At 43.1% G+C, this 14,459-nt stretch overlaps 1 long non-coding RNA gene across 1 annotated transcript; it reads left to right on the top strand.

Annotated features, from left to right (window-relative positions):
- Window positions 1–3,363: 3,363 nt before the first annotated feature.
- LOC137521423 (uncharacterized) lies at window positions 3,364–7,981 on the top strand. Its single transcript, XR_011022119.1, has 2 exons — window positions 3,364–3,807; window positions 3,893–7,981. It is a non-coding gene; the product is annotated as an uncharacterized lncRNA (long non-coding RNA).
- Window positions 7,982–14,459: the final 6,478 nt, after the last annotated feature.

Below are 14,459 nucleotides of genomic sequence, written 5' to 3'. Positions count from 1 at the left end.
AGGTCCGGTGTCAGAACTCCACCAGCATCATGTTTGCTGGAGGTACGCAGCACAGAAACCTCAAGCAATAGCATGACAGCCAGGTAACTGGCATTTCATAGATGAGATTTAAAAATGGTGGCCTCCATACTCATTCCATTTTAATGATCCCTTCATGTGGCCACAGACTTGAGATAAACATCTTCTGACGAGACGATTTTTCATCTGCTAACGTGATCCATTGATGCTTATCAAGGTGCTGATTCATTTTGCTTTTTGCCTTAATTAATCATTACACAGAGCAGACTGCTGGCAGATTTGATGAAAACATTTGTACCTGTCTCCAGATGATGGGGATGACTGCCACTGTGTAACTGGCTTTGTACTGCCTCACATTTCTTATAAATAGGTATTTTCCTACACATCTGTGGAGAAAACTGTTAAAAAACTGCTGTGATTGCCAGTTACAACACAAATTGTATCTTGATTTGCTGAATGCTGTCAATCTCACACATAACTTGTATTATATCCGCTACAAATGGGTTCAGCTTTGGTGCTGCACATTGGTTATGTGAGAGTGTGACAGTTTTGCTGACATTTGGGTGTTTCTGCTGTCATTCACCTATCCCTCCCCTGACCCTTTAACATAACACAACTTCCCAATGCCTAACCTCTTTCCTCCTAATGTCAAACACCCCCAAAACTAACCCTCCGCTTCGCTGTCCTCTGACCTTACTAACAGAGGCCTAATCCTAACTTTGCAGTATTCACTTACAAACCGTTTTATTGCTATTTAATAAGGTAATCCATTGTTTCTGTACCATAAAAGACCCATTTAACAAGTCTATCAAATAAGAAGTAAGCCCTGTAGTGAATTGAAGTAAAAAAAAAATTACCATTACCAATTCAAATGTAAATGGTGGCATATTGGCAAAAACACAAATCTTCAGTAAAGGCCCAGTAAATTGATGTCGCCGACTGGGAATGGGCCCCAGTCACTCCGCCAACTTCAATCTAGTGTATATGGGCCTTAAAGGAAATATCCAGGGACTATGGGGCCAAAATAAAAAATCCAAATCCACTTACCTGGGGCTTCCTCCAGCCCGTGGCAGGCAGGAGGTGCCCTCGCCGCCGCTCCGCAGGCTCCCAGTGGCCGACCCGACCTGGCCCGGCCGGCTTCCTGATCGGGCCTCTTCTGCGCTTCAATGACGTCCCTTCTGCGCTCCACGCGGGCGCGCTGACGTCATCCGGGCTGTACTGCGCTGGCGCAGAACTACTGCGCCTGCGCAGTACAGCCCAGAGGACGTCCGATGACATCAGCGCGCCCGCGTGGAGCGCAGAAGAAACCGTTATTGAAGCGCAGAAGAGCCCGACCTGGCAGCCGGCCTGGCCAGGTCGGGTCGGCCACCGGAGAAGATCTGGAGCCTGCGGAGCGGCGGCGAGGGCACTTCCTGCCTGCCACGGGCTGGAGGAAGCCCCAAGTAAGTGGATTTGGATTTTTTTTTTTTTGCCTGAACCTTCCCTTTAAATGTTGGCGATACAAAATATTGATCTGTATATTGCAGTTGTGTTAGACTTGTATGTGTCCAGGGTGATGGGCAGCAGAGAGAAGACTGCTCCATACACATCATCATTGTGTGCACCAACTTAGAAATGTTCCTGGGCATTTGGAAGAATATTTCCCATTGTCATCTGTTGGCATTTTGACAAATATTTCCCATTGTTCTGTTGGCAACTCTTGCTTTTGAGTCTTCCTTGCAAGTCGATGGTTTTGGTGGTCAGATTAGGCTTCCTTATCAGACTGCCATCTAGTGTCTGTAGTTTGCTTGAGATAATATTGCCCCATAGAGAAGTTTATAGTGAGAAATACAAAGCTTATATGAGAAATGTCAAAGCCCTGAGCTGCACTTTGCCTAGCCAACTCCTCTATCTGAACAAGAATGGAGATAACTGGAGAAGTCAATAATTTGCATTGTACAAGGACAAAAGAAGTACACAAATACCTGCATGAAGCAGCTTATCGGGTGGGGGGTGGTGTGATGAGCTCCAAGAATACAGGGGCAGGAACAGGGGATCACCTAACACCAGTGCACTGTTCAGCTGTTACAGCCAGTCTCCATACTCAGGCTTGTATTCTGAGGCACCAGAGTAGATTAGTTGCATGGAACTTGCATGTGCATGGCAGACATGCCTGGTGATATCACAGCTGGTGGTGGTATATGGAGGTAGAAGAGAGCAGCCCAGTGTATTCAGCCAGATGGAGGATGGTGGGTCCTGTCTATTCATGCTGGAGAAGCAGTGACCTTTGAGCTGCGTGAGATGTGTCTGATGGAGTGCAAGGAGCAAAATGAAAGTGGAAATGCTTTTCATGCTGTGCATTATTGACTTGGTTCTCCAAAACACTATCCTGTTCCCATACTGTACAGTGCTTATCAATCTATTCTACACATTATTCACATTCTCCAACTGCACAAAAATCACTTTAGTGTGAGTGACATGCAAGGTGAGGGTGGTCCCAAAATGACTGCTCCTTAGATGGCTCTATGGTGACAGGGTTATCCTTTCATGAGCAATATCTCTGCTGTTGATGTTTTTTAAAGGGATAATGAAGTGAAGAGAAAAGAGGGTGTATTTGTATGCAATAAATGTCTTTTTCACTTCCTTGATAGCATATCCTGCTTTATTAAGTCTGACAAGGTGAACACATCCATGTATAGGAGCTGCTCCCATCATTAATCTGAGTGCTTTGGGAGGTTTAACAAGCTTGGTGTATCCTATTTTACAAGTGGATGGTTCCAGGTGAGCTCCTTAATCCAGTCCCAAGTCACATTCCTGGCTAGCACTCTGTACATGTTTAAGTTTTTCCAGTTAGTATGGGCTTCCTCTAGGGACTCCAGTTTCCAACCACATTCCAAAACCATACTGGTAGGTTAATTGGCTTCACCCTATATTGGCCCTAGACAATAATAGAGACATAAGACTGAACCGCGCTGAGGGAGATTCAGTGACTTGAATGATTCATTGGAAAATTGAACATATCTATGCTGTATAAATGCATAATAGTATTACATATCTCTCAGTAACTGAGATTCTACTTCCTCAATACCAACCAAATACAGATTAGATTACTTCCTACTAATGTTTCCCTCTGCTAATTCAAGAAGCTGAGCTAAAGGCATGTAAGCATTTATATAGTTAGGAATGTGCAGAATGAAGCAATCCTGTTTTAGCTAAAGGAAGAATGAAAATTGTCTTATGAGTGCAATGATCATTCTTTGACTGAGCAGAGTGTAATAATAAGGCTAAGGCCATGCTCTGCTGGGAGTTGCATCTCCAGTAATCGTAAGCAGCTGTGCCATTTTGTAGTTTGCCTGGACTGGGTGGGTTTATGGGTGGGAATGGAATACTTTGGATTAGTCTTTCAAAGCAGTTGTGTGAGGATTTAGTTAGGTATAGGAAGTGAGCTCTCCTTAGAAACTGCAGTCTGCTTAGTCAATCATTATGTAGATGTAAAGTGGCTAGATCTTGTATTTATTGGAATTATACTGGAATTGTTATCTTGGGGCTTACATACAAGAGAGGTTAGTGATTTTAGTCAATGAACGGCTCATATTTGAGATATTTACAGGAACTGTGACATCAGCCCTGCAGTTCTGTGATATAAAAGCCATCTAATGATTCTGCAGCTCAGTAACAGCACTTGTGGATGGACACCACACTTGATGTAAAGCTTAGTACACACAAGGTTTCTGTTGCCCGATAGGAATCTGAACACGATCCCTCAGTGAACAGTGGCTTAGGTTGTGCAGACACATCCTTAACCAGCAGGCTAGTGACACATCCTGCCACTGTGGAGGGTGGCAGACACAGTGTAGGCCCTACACTGTCTGTCTGCCACCCTCCACAGTGGCAGGATGTGGACTGGGCCACGGCCCACCGGCCGCAGGCTGCTCTGAGCTGGGCCGTGCAGTCGGTCATGACTCATCACAGTGCAGCTGAAGTTTGCCAGAAGCTATAGAGAAGAGCCGTCTGCAGCCATTGTTACTGCTGCCACCTAGTGTCTGTTATTTGTAATGCAGCATGCTTTCTGTCTGTCTGGACACCAGGTGGCAGCAGTAAGGATGACTGGGACACTCTGGTCTCTTGCCAGCCACAGAGTTCAGTCTGGGAGGTGAGCAGCTGATGCTGGAGGCTGGTGTGGGAAGAAGAATGAAAGGGTAAATGCAAGTGTTGGGAGGAGGAAAGTGTGAAGTGGATGTAGAGAGGAGGAAAGGGTGATTTGAGTGTGGGGAGGGAGGGTAAAGGGGCTGTAAGGTGGAGGGAAGGGTAAATGTGAGGGGAGGCAGATGAGGGTAGGAAATGACTGTGCCTGTAGATAAGGAAGCCCAGGCAGTACCCCCTGTCACACCACTGCCCAGGGGCGATGAAGATAGTGGTTAGGTAGGGCTGGTGTTCCCAGGACTTCTTTATGTAGTGACCCTGCTTGTAGAACGAGCACGCACCCCCCCCCCCCCCCCACACACACACACACAATAACACCCCCATCCCCCGCATCCGCCCGGTCCTTGAAAAATTGCCTGATGCTGAAGTGGTCCTTAGGTCAAAAAAGGTTGGGGACCACTGGTGTAGGGTGCATGACCAAGGGGGTGGGGCACAGGAGAGAACAAAGAAGTCAGGCTGCATTTAGCATGCAGCATGCCAGATCTCTCGGTGAGATATCGGAAAGGGTCGGGTCTGCTGTACACAACTGGATTCTCGGCACAGGTGACCTTAGCTGAGTTTAATGTAGTTTACAGCACTTTTATACTGAGTGCAACCTCTTATGGCCTGTGAGTCTGTCTTGTCTGTCCACATGGCCAGACTGTGCAGGCAACAGTGGGGTAAGTGTATGAGGTTGGTCCATGGACAATGAGTACCGGGAATGACCCTGTCTGTCTCTTTCTACAGATTAGAGGAGGATCCAGTTGAACCCCTAAATGGCCACAACCAGAACACTATGTACAGATTGTTTGGCTGTGGAGAAATTATTAGTATTTGTATAGCATTGACATCTTCTGCAGCTCTTTACAGAGTATATATAGTCATGTCACCAAATGGCCCTTAGATGGGTTCACAATATTATGTCCATTGTAGACTAGGGACAATTTATGGAGAAGCCAATTAACTTATCTGTATGTTTTTGGGATGTGGGAGGTAACTGGAGTGTCCGGAGGAGAACCTTGGAAACCATACAAACTCCATGCAGCTAATGCCATGGCTGGGATATGATTCAGGAAGCCAGCCCCACTGTGCCTCTCAACAGAAATCAGAAGATATGGGCTAACATTGGTGGGTTAGGGCTATAGAGTGTGCCCACTTTCTCCTGAAGCTCCTCAGCCTGGCTCTCAGCCAAACTTGAGAAGAGGAGGGGAGTGCATAACAGTTCACATTATTGTTCACACAACATACATGTTGCACTTACTCAAGCTTAAAGCGGACCTGAACTCACAACGTCCTCTCTGCTCTAAAAGATATGCAACAACATAATAACCTTTAAAGAAAATCATTTCTCTGTTACAGCTGATAAAAATCCTAAACTAAATCTTCACTGTTTCTGATTCATGGAAGCAGACATATTGTTAACATCCTGTGCTCCTAAAAAGCTTATCTGCCATTTCTGCCATGGTAGTCATGTGACACAGGGGAGAGAATAAATTACAACTTGTGATTAGACACAGATGAGGGGTAATGAAGAGCATAATCACATCTCAAGGGCATTCCCCTTTTTAATCCTGGAGGGCATGCTCCACTTTAATGGGGGAGTTCCCATAGCAACTAACCACTCCCCCATCCATAAGTGCCAGTGATGTACAAGTCTCGGACACACCAAACATGTAGTAACATCACTGGGTGAAAGCCTGTGTTGGCCACAGCAGCTGTGAGAGGCTGCACTCCAGGATTAAACAGGCAGACGCTCTTGTGATGCATTTATGCTTTTACACTTGAGCAAGTGCAAATCGTATGTGGTGTGTACAATAAAGTAAGCTGTGTTACACTGTTAGATCGCTCCTCCTCTTCCTTCTCTCTTTTTATGGTTCTATCTTCTGCTCAGAAGCAAGATTCCATTTAACTATAATATTAATTAGAAAGATGATTTTTTGTTGTTGTTGTTGTGCAAACTTTTTTTAAGGTACCTACATTAGTTGTAATTGAAATTTGGGGTGTTGGCAGGGCCGGATTTGTACTTTTTACCGCCCAAGACCACTGTCACCAGTCGCCCCCCTTCAGTATAGGTAGCCTGATGACCCTCCCCAGTATAGGTAGCAAGATGACCCCTTCAGTATAGATAGCCAGATGACTCCCTTAATCCCTACTTTTCCCACCCACTTTTTCTGACCCATAGCTTCTGACCTCCCAAAAAGGCAATTGGGCAGATAAAAACAACTCTGCTCTGCCCTTTTTCTCCAAAACATAAATGTGCCAGGAGCCACACTTCTCCCACTCCTACACAACAGTGTACAATGTTCTAGGCACAATTCCTTGTTTGTCCTTCGGTAGCAGGGAACAGTGCAGCACTAAGCATTGTACCTTGCTATCCCTTTCTATTTCTTTACTCACCCTCTTCCTCCATAGGACTGCATAGTTAAGTCATCTCTTTCCTTGCTCATAGTTTCCCTACTCCTCCAGAAAACTAAACTGAGGCAGCAGGCACTATTCCCTGCTCATCACTCTTCTCTTCCTTCACTTAATAGAGGGGTTTAAGACACTTCTTTGCTCATCCCTTCTTCCTTCTCCACAGAAAAATGTGGCTGCAGGTACCATTTCATGTTCATCTTACCTCCTCTTTAATGTTAAAGGGGAACTTCAGCCTAAACAAACATACTGTCATCAAGTTACATTAGTTATGTTAATTAGAATAGATAGGTAATATAATCTCTTACCCACCCTGTTTTAAAAGAACAGGCAAATGTTTGTGATTCATGGGGGCTGCCATCTTTGTCATGGGGGCAGCCATCTTTTTGGTTGAAAGGAGGTGACAAGGAGCAGGAGACACATTTCCAACTGTCCTGTGTCCTGATAACCCCTCCCAGCTGCACACACTAGGCTTCAAATGTCAAATTCAAAATGTAAAAAAAAAAAAAAAAATCACCAAAACAGCAGAACGAGAACAACAAAATCAGAAATCCCATCATGCTTTGCACAGCATCAAGGGAAAAAAGCCCGGGCAGTTTTCTTCTGTGCAGCTAAAAATGAGGCTTGTATAAGAGAATCAAAGTTCTGATGCTGTGAAACTGTTAGAGAAACACAAAGCCTTTTCAGTGCTGCTGAGTCGATTTTTAGTCCGGAGGTTCACTTTAAGGAATAGAGCGAGTCTATTCATTTCTTCTTCTTCACTCCACTTCCATAGTGGGGATGGTCAATGAGATGCAAATAATTCTATGCAAACTCATGTCCCACCTCAGCTGCATTGGATTGTTCCATTTTGAAGATGCATAAAATTGCATTGGAAATTAGCATCATTGTGCATCAGCTTGAATTATTTGCATCTCATTTACTATTCCATAGCGATTATTGAGCCTACTATAGTAAGCTGCTGAGCATGTTTGTTCCAGCTGAATTACCTCACTGGCTGCAGTTCCCTCATGGTGGACAGATCATGCCTGCATGTGCTTGTTTGGTTTTTTATTTTGCCTTTACCCCAAACATAAAATGCGGTTAGCTTGTTGCAGTACCTTTCTTTAGGTGCAGTAGTCAAAGCATTGTCATAGAAATCTGTGTTATTGAGCCGTTTCATACAATGTTTATTGCATATGTACAGTCCTTATTTTGTCCATTTTTATATTCAGATACAGGTGCAGTAAGCAAAGCATTTTCAATGGACACAAAAATCTGTTTTATTGTGCAATTTTATATTCCGCTTTCTTGCATAACATGTGCAGTCCTAATTTTGTTCACATAGTTTTCTATTCTAGAGCTTACCTTTCAGTGCAATGAATTTACTATAAAAACATAAAAACCCAAATGGAGTTGGTTTTAATTTATGGAGCATTTTAGGTTCATATCTATAAAACTATAGCTCAAGAGAAGAAGTGCACACCGCAGATCAATCCAATTTGGCCCTTTTCAGTCGGCTGGCTGAATTGCACGTTTGCTGGAAGCCGGTGTCTGCCGCCCATTAGTGCAATTCGGGTGCAATATGAATTGCAGTGGTTGTAACACCATGCGTGTCAAGTGTTGACATACGTTGGCGTTACAGGGCAGCGGAGGAACGCAACATGTAGAGTCTGAGCGCTGCTGCAACAGTCACTCTGTGTGTGTGTGGGGGGGGGGGGGGGGGGGGGGGAGGGTACTGGGCGCCAACTAGGTATGCACTGAAAATCTACATCATAAAACCAGTTACAGGCGCAGTTAAAGGGGCACTATGGTGAAACATTTTAAAATGTAAAATATGTGCAAACATACAAATAAGAAGTATGTTTTTTCCAGATTGTCAAGGATTTATTTTCAAAAGCATTTAGTGATTTAGTTGCTCTGTCCAACTGACGAAAAACTGTAGCGAACAGGAAAGCTGGCCAGCATCATTGTTTAAGTCCTTTTTAGGGTATATCTTTATAAAGAATAAAAGCCTTGCTGAGAATGGTAGTTGCTCCAATTGCCAACAAAGTGCAAAGCAAGCAGGGAGTGTAGCCAGCATCTTTGTATAAATCTTTTTCAGGGACTGTCTATATAAAGAATAAAGGCCATGCTGAGAATCCTCCATGAAGAGATGAACTAGCCCAAAACATGTTGGTTCTGTCAGATTTCTACTACCTACTGTAAGTGACAGCAACATAGGAGAAAAGTAATTTATGGCTCATTTTACTCTGGAAAAAACGTACTTCTTATTTGTTTGTTTGCACATATTTTTAATGTTACAATTTTTCATCATAGTGCCCCTTTAAGCACAAAGGAGAGTGGAAATCTGGCACTATGCAGTTTAATTGCAAAAGTGCAGCATACAATATAGTGCAAATACTTTACATTCAAAAGTCACAATGTCCAATGCAACCAATTGGATTAGCAGATGTGGCTACTTATCATGACTGTGCTGTGGTCAGGAGGAGGCACTGGACGCCTGTGGTACAAGGTAATACTTGCGTTCAGAATGGGATTTCCTTATGGGCAAGCGGCGATCTGACGCTACGGGGGGACGCCGCAGGGAGGGTGGGGGAAGCATGTAGCTAGCGCTAGGCTAGCTACATGCCAAAAAAAAAAAAAAAAAGTGAAAAAACCCTCCCGCGGCCGCACAGCCACGGGTATCATACCGCCAGGAAGGTTAGGAGGCGATAAATATGGTAGCCTCCACAGCCCTCTCACCTCGGGTTAGATAAGTGTATAAATCTGAGCTGCCTTGATTAGGACCAAGTTACGATGGCTAGGTGACTGGGTCAGATCTTCTCCTAATGGCAGGTCTTGTGGGATGCTACCGGTATGCAGTGGTTAGTCCCCTCCAAATGTGATCCAGGGAAGGACAAACAGCTGGTGACAGGATCATTGGTGCCCAGGGATCATTGATGTGCAAAGGAAGCAGAGTCCAGCCTACCTTGTCGCCACAAATCGGCTACAATAGCAGAAATTTCTGAAAAACGTAATGCTGGACGTGAGCAGGAGCGTAGCAATAGCTATAGAAGCTACTATGGGGCCCTGAAGCAGAGGGGGCCCAATGATAGATGTTTTTACTAATAACTTTGTGTTCATTTAACCAATCAACCCATATCCATAGGGTAGGGGAAGGTGGCATTGCTTCTGAAGGCCTCATAAAAGTTGTGCTATGGAGCCCCATAATATCTAGCTACGCCACTAGTCATGAAATAAAGGTGTCAGAACTCACAGGTAATCAAAACTTACTGCAAAGCAGCAGCCAGTCAGGGTGCCCATGCTGACCCCTGTTCATTGCTGGAAGTGCCTGCTGTGCGCATAGAGTGTTCAAACTGGCCCTAGGAGCAGTGGAAGAAATTGAGATGAATCCTGTTTTCTTCTATTTCAGTCTCCCTGGATCTTGGTGTTTGCAAGTATCTGTGGGATGTACTGGAAAAAGTCAAATCTTGAACCTGCTGCTAACATTGAAGCAAAATCCAACTAAACACTTTCAGAGGTCTAGTGGAGTCCATGCCCACCTTGGGGAAGGAGGGGGTGTTCATTATTTGGATGTTTGCTAGGACATAGATGGGAAAGTTTTATAAATCATTGTGAGGGAGTTACTTTAGAAGGTAGATTATTATGTAATTTGAGAGGAATAGGGGTGGATTGCTAGAAAATGAAGGGAGATAGTATTTTACTTTAAGGGAATTAAGGCCGGGATGAGGAAAAGAACAAATTGTTGGCCTTTGCCAACAATGAGGCCAGAAACCCACTAGGAACACTTTTCTGAGCGCTTTGTGATTTGAAAGCTCTTGCTAATGTAATGCTTATGGGTGTGATCCCACTTGAGCGGTGATTTTATAAATATCCCCCACAGCATTGCATTAGCAAGAGATTTTTCAAATCACTAGAACTTTGAAATCTCTCTAAGGGCCAGTCCACACCAAAAACCTCGAGCAAATCCGCAAAACACTAAAGGTTTTTGAAGCAGATCGATTCAGAGCGATTCTAGGCATGTTTAGAGAGGGTTTTCTAAACATGCCTAGTGTTTTTTGGAGCGTTTTTGTGTAGCAGATTTCATATATTGTTACAGGAAAGCTGTTACTGAACAGCTACTGTAACAAAAATGCTTGGAAAACCGCTCTGATGTAGCGTTTTTCAGAGAGGTTTTTCACTTTCCTATACTTTAACATTGAGGCAAAAACGCTTCAGAAATCTAAAAAATGCTGCAGCTCCCGAGTTTGCATTTGTGGAAAAAACTAACCGATTATTTATCTTATTATTTTTATAATAAATTTTGCTATTTATTTGTGGTCCCCGCCAGCCGATCACCCCTGAGCTGCTGGAGGGGACAGCCATGTCACACGGCTGTCCCCAGTACAGCGGTGCCTTAGATTGCAGTGCTGTACGGGGTAATTAGACGGCACGGGGGACTGCTTGGTAGGCAGAGCTACGCCTCGCCTTCAGAGATGCGCGCGCGATCTCCTGCAAAACAGTCCCACAGGACCTTGCGCCAATCGGCGGCAAGTAGTTAAGAGCTCTGAAAACATGGAACATTCTTCTATGGCAACTGATTCTAGAGAGTACTGTACAACGATAAAATGATTGTTAAGAGAACAAATTATACAGCTCTACTTACTTTTCAAATGAGTATAGTAGAATGCTGATCCAGGAACTTATCCGATTACCAGGAGGAAATATTTTCTTCCTTAATGCAGATTAGTTCATGTTTCTCAAGGATTATTTTTCCTCTCTGTCCTCTAGATCAGCTTTTCTCAACCTTTTTAACCTGGAGGAACCCTGCAAATATTTTTTTTTTTGATCGCTAGGAACCCCTGCATTTATTTTGCAGGAGGCATGGACTTTAAAAGTTGGTGTGGCTGATTATTTCACTACCACCTACTGACATTCAAACCTGTTGTGCTTTCTAAATTGCCAGTATTCAATAGGCTGATATCTTATTTACACATGTAGTATAGAGGGTTTAGAGAACTTGCTAAAGATCTGTTTGTGATGTTCACCACACCCAGTAGCAATGCTCAGTGAAACAAGAATTCCTTGGGTGTAATTTTGTTACTAAAATAACTTTAATGACATCAGTATAAATATATAGTGCTGATAGCTAAGCTTAGATCCAGTACATAATCAAATCTCTCCTTTTTAAATACAGCACAGGCATGTAATAGCCCCGTGACCCTTGCAAGATGTTGTGCTTTTGTGCCACAGTTAAAAAGGAGATAATTGGTCTTGTAGTCAGATCATACACTCATGGTACAGTATACATTACATGTATCCCTGTCCTCTGTAACATCTGCCCACCTCTCTTCAGAGTTGGTGGATAGCTCCACAGAGATGACAGTGGATGTGACCAAATGCTGGAAGCAAATATAGTATACTGTTCCCTGCACCCCACCGAATGTCTGGAAAGTTCAAGGGGGTGTCCCAACCAGGGTTTGCAGGGGGCTTAACCAGTTGTAGTTAGTCCCCTGCTGTGGAAGGACAAAATTCAAATCGTATGCTTTGTAAACGTAGTCTGACACAACTCACCTGCCTCAGATACTTTATCAGATAATGCCAGCAAACCTGAATGAAACTAGAAAAGTTGTAGGTGAGCAAAGTTTTAAATCTGTTTTCTTGAAAACAGTGATCTGACAGTCACCTGACCTGCAAAGGACAGAGATTGTGCTGAGCAGTGCAGAGTCCTGGAGAACAGATAACATGGTTGTGAATGACAAATAGGAAGTACGTTTCTTCCAGAGATAAATGAGCCATAAATTACCTTTCTTCTATGTTGCTGTCACTTACAGTAAGTAGTAGAAATCTGACATTACCAACATATTTTGGACTAGCCCATCTTCTCATGGGGGGTTCTCAGGGTTTTCTTTATTTTTAAAAGCACTTAGTGAATGGCAGTTATTATTATTATTGATTTATAAAGCGCCAACATATTCCATGGCGCTGTACAAAGTAAGAAACAAACATGGGGTACATAATACAGACAATGGTGTACATTATACTATACAAGATACATAATTAGTGACAAAATACAAAAATGATACAGCATACAGAGTACAAAATACAGAAGTGGTAATGACAGTGATAAAAGTAACATGATGAATAAAATGTATAATCATTTCCATGACACAAAAGGGGGAGAGAGCCCTGCCCTTGTGAGCTTACAATCTAAAGGGAATGGGGGGAAACAAGAGGAGGGGTAGTATATGATAAAATATATAAAGGCAGTGTGTTGTAGGATACCTAGTAGGAGTGCAATTTGGTCTTAGGACAAAGGGAAGTGGCCTAGGGTAGCACATATGCTTGTCGGAACATATGAGTTTTTAGAGAGCGTTTAAAAGTAACAAAGGTTGGCGAGTGACGGATGTGTTGTGGAAGGGGATTCCAGAGAAGGGGTGAAGTGCGTGCAAAATCTTGTAAGCGGGAATGTGAGGAGGTGATTCTAGAGGAGGACAACAGAAGATCGTGTGCAGCTCTGAGATTGCGATTGGGTTTGTATCTGGAAATGAGTGATGATATGTACCGGGGAGAGATTGTGGAGAGCTTTGTAGATTAGGGTTAGGGGTTTGAACTGGATCCTCTGGTTAATTGGCAGCCAGTGAAGAGCTTGACAGAGAGGGTCAGCTGAGGAAGATCGAGAAGAAAGATGAATGAGACGAGCAGCTGAGTTCAGTACTGACTGGAGCGGGGCCAGTTTGTTAGAAGGTAGTCCACAAAGTAGTAGGTTGCAGTAGTCCAGACGAGAAATTATAAGAGCATGTATTAACATTTTGGTTGTGTTGGTTTGGTTGTGTCTTGAGTGAGAAAGGGACGGATACGAGATATAAATAGGAGTGTTTTAGCTTGTGTTTACTTTTTAGGAGAGTGGGAGCTGCATTCATCTGCTTCATTTGCATAAGTAAAAGCACTGGTTTATTTTTGCAATGGAAAAAAAGTGGTTGAACCTCAGAGATCTGAGTAGGACTAGTTCACTATGCATTCATATTTATCTCATGTCATGTGTTCAGGTACTCTTTGATTTCCTCCCGCAATCTAAAAACATGGATAACTTAAAGTAAACTGAAAAAAAACCTTATAAGATAATGAACTGCCTGAGTAGTAGTATACTGGTAAATAGAACATTTATAACAGAGAGCAGTTTAAGGTTCAATTTAGATCTTTTCATAACTAAATCCTAGCCTATCAGCATTGCTTCCTCAGCAAGATGAGTGCTTTGCATTTTATTTTTTCAGGACATTCCGCTAAATTTGTCTTTGAGCTCAAAGCGCTTAGAAAAGGCTGCTAGTGGTTTGAAAATGCTCTTGCTAATGCAATGCTATGGGGGATTTTAAAAAAAACGCCCATACTATCACACCCATAGCATTACATTAGCAAGAGCTGTTCAATCACGAAGAGCTCAGAAAAGCGCTCCTAGTGACAATTACTTAGTAGGATTAGTACTATATGTACCTATGTTTAGCTTACCATTTCACATGTCAGTTTAGGAACACTTTAATTCATTCTCTCCAAAATTGGCTTAAAACCTTGATAGGGACATCAGACTATACCTATGGCAGGGATTAGACTGTGAATTCCTATGATAGACAGCAACATAATACAGACTCTAAATTACAAGATACTACAAAAAAAATGTAAAATGTATATGAATACATATAAAATAATGGGTGCTAGTAATTGATTATTGTACTGCTTCTAAGTGACCACATTGTGCACTCTATAAAGCTAACACACACACATAGCATCAAACAATGACCTGATGTGGTGAAGACTTAGATTCTTCAGTACGGTTTACCATTCTTGGCTTAGGGCGCTAAGAGCTCCAAGCCTTCTATACACTATGCTAATAGCAAAGCTATTTATAGAAA

The sequence above is a fragment of the Hyperolius riggenbachi genome, chromosome 6, assembly GCF_040937935.1.
Source record: "Hyperolius riggenbachi isolate aHypRig1 chromosome 6, aHypRig1.pri, whole genome shotgun sequence".
Lineage (NCBI taxonomy): Eukaryota > Metazoa > Chordata > Amphibia > Anura > Hyperoliidae > Hyperolius > Hyperolius riggenbachi.
Note: the sequence above shows the minus strand (reverse complement) of the source record. Positions and strands in the feature narration are given on the sequence as shown.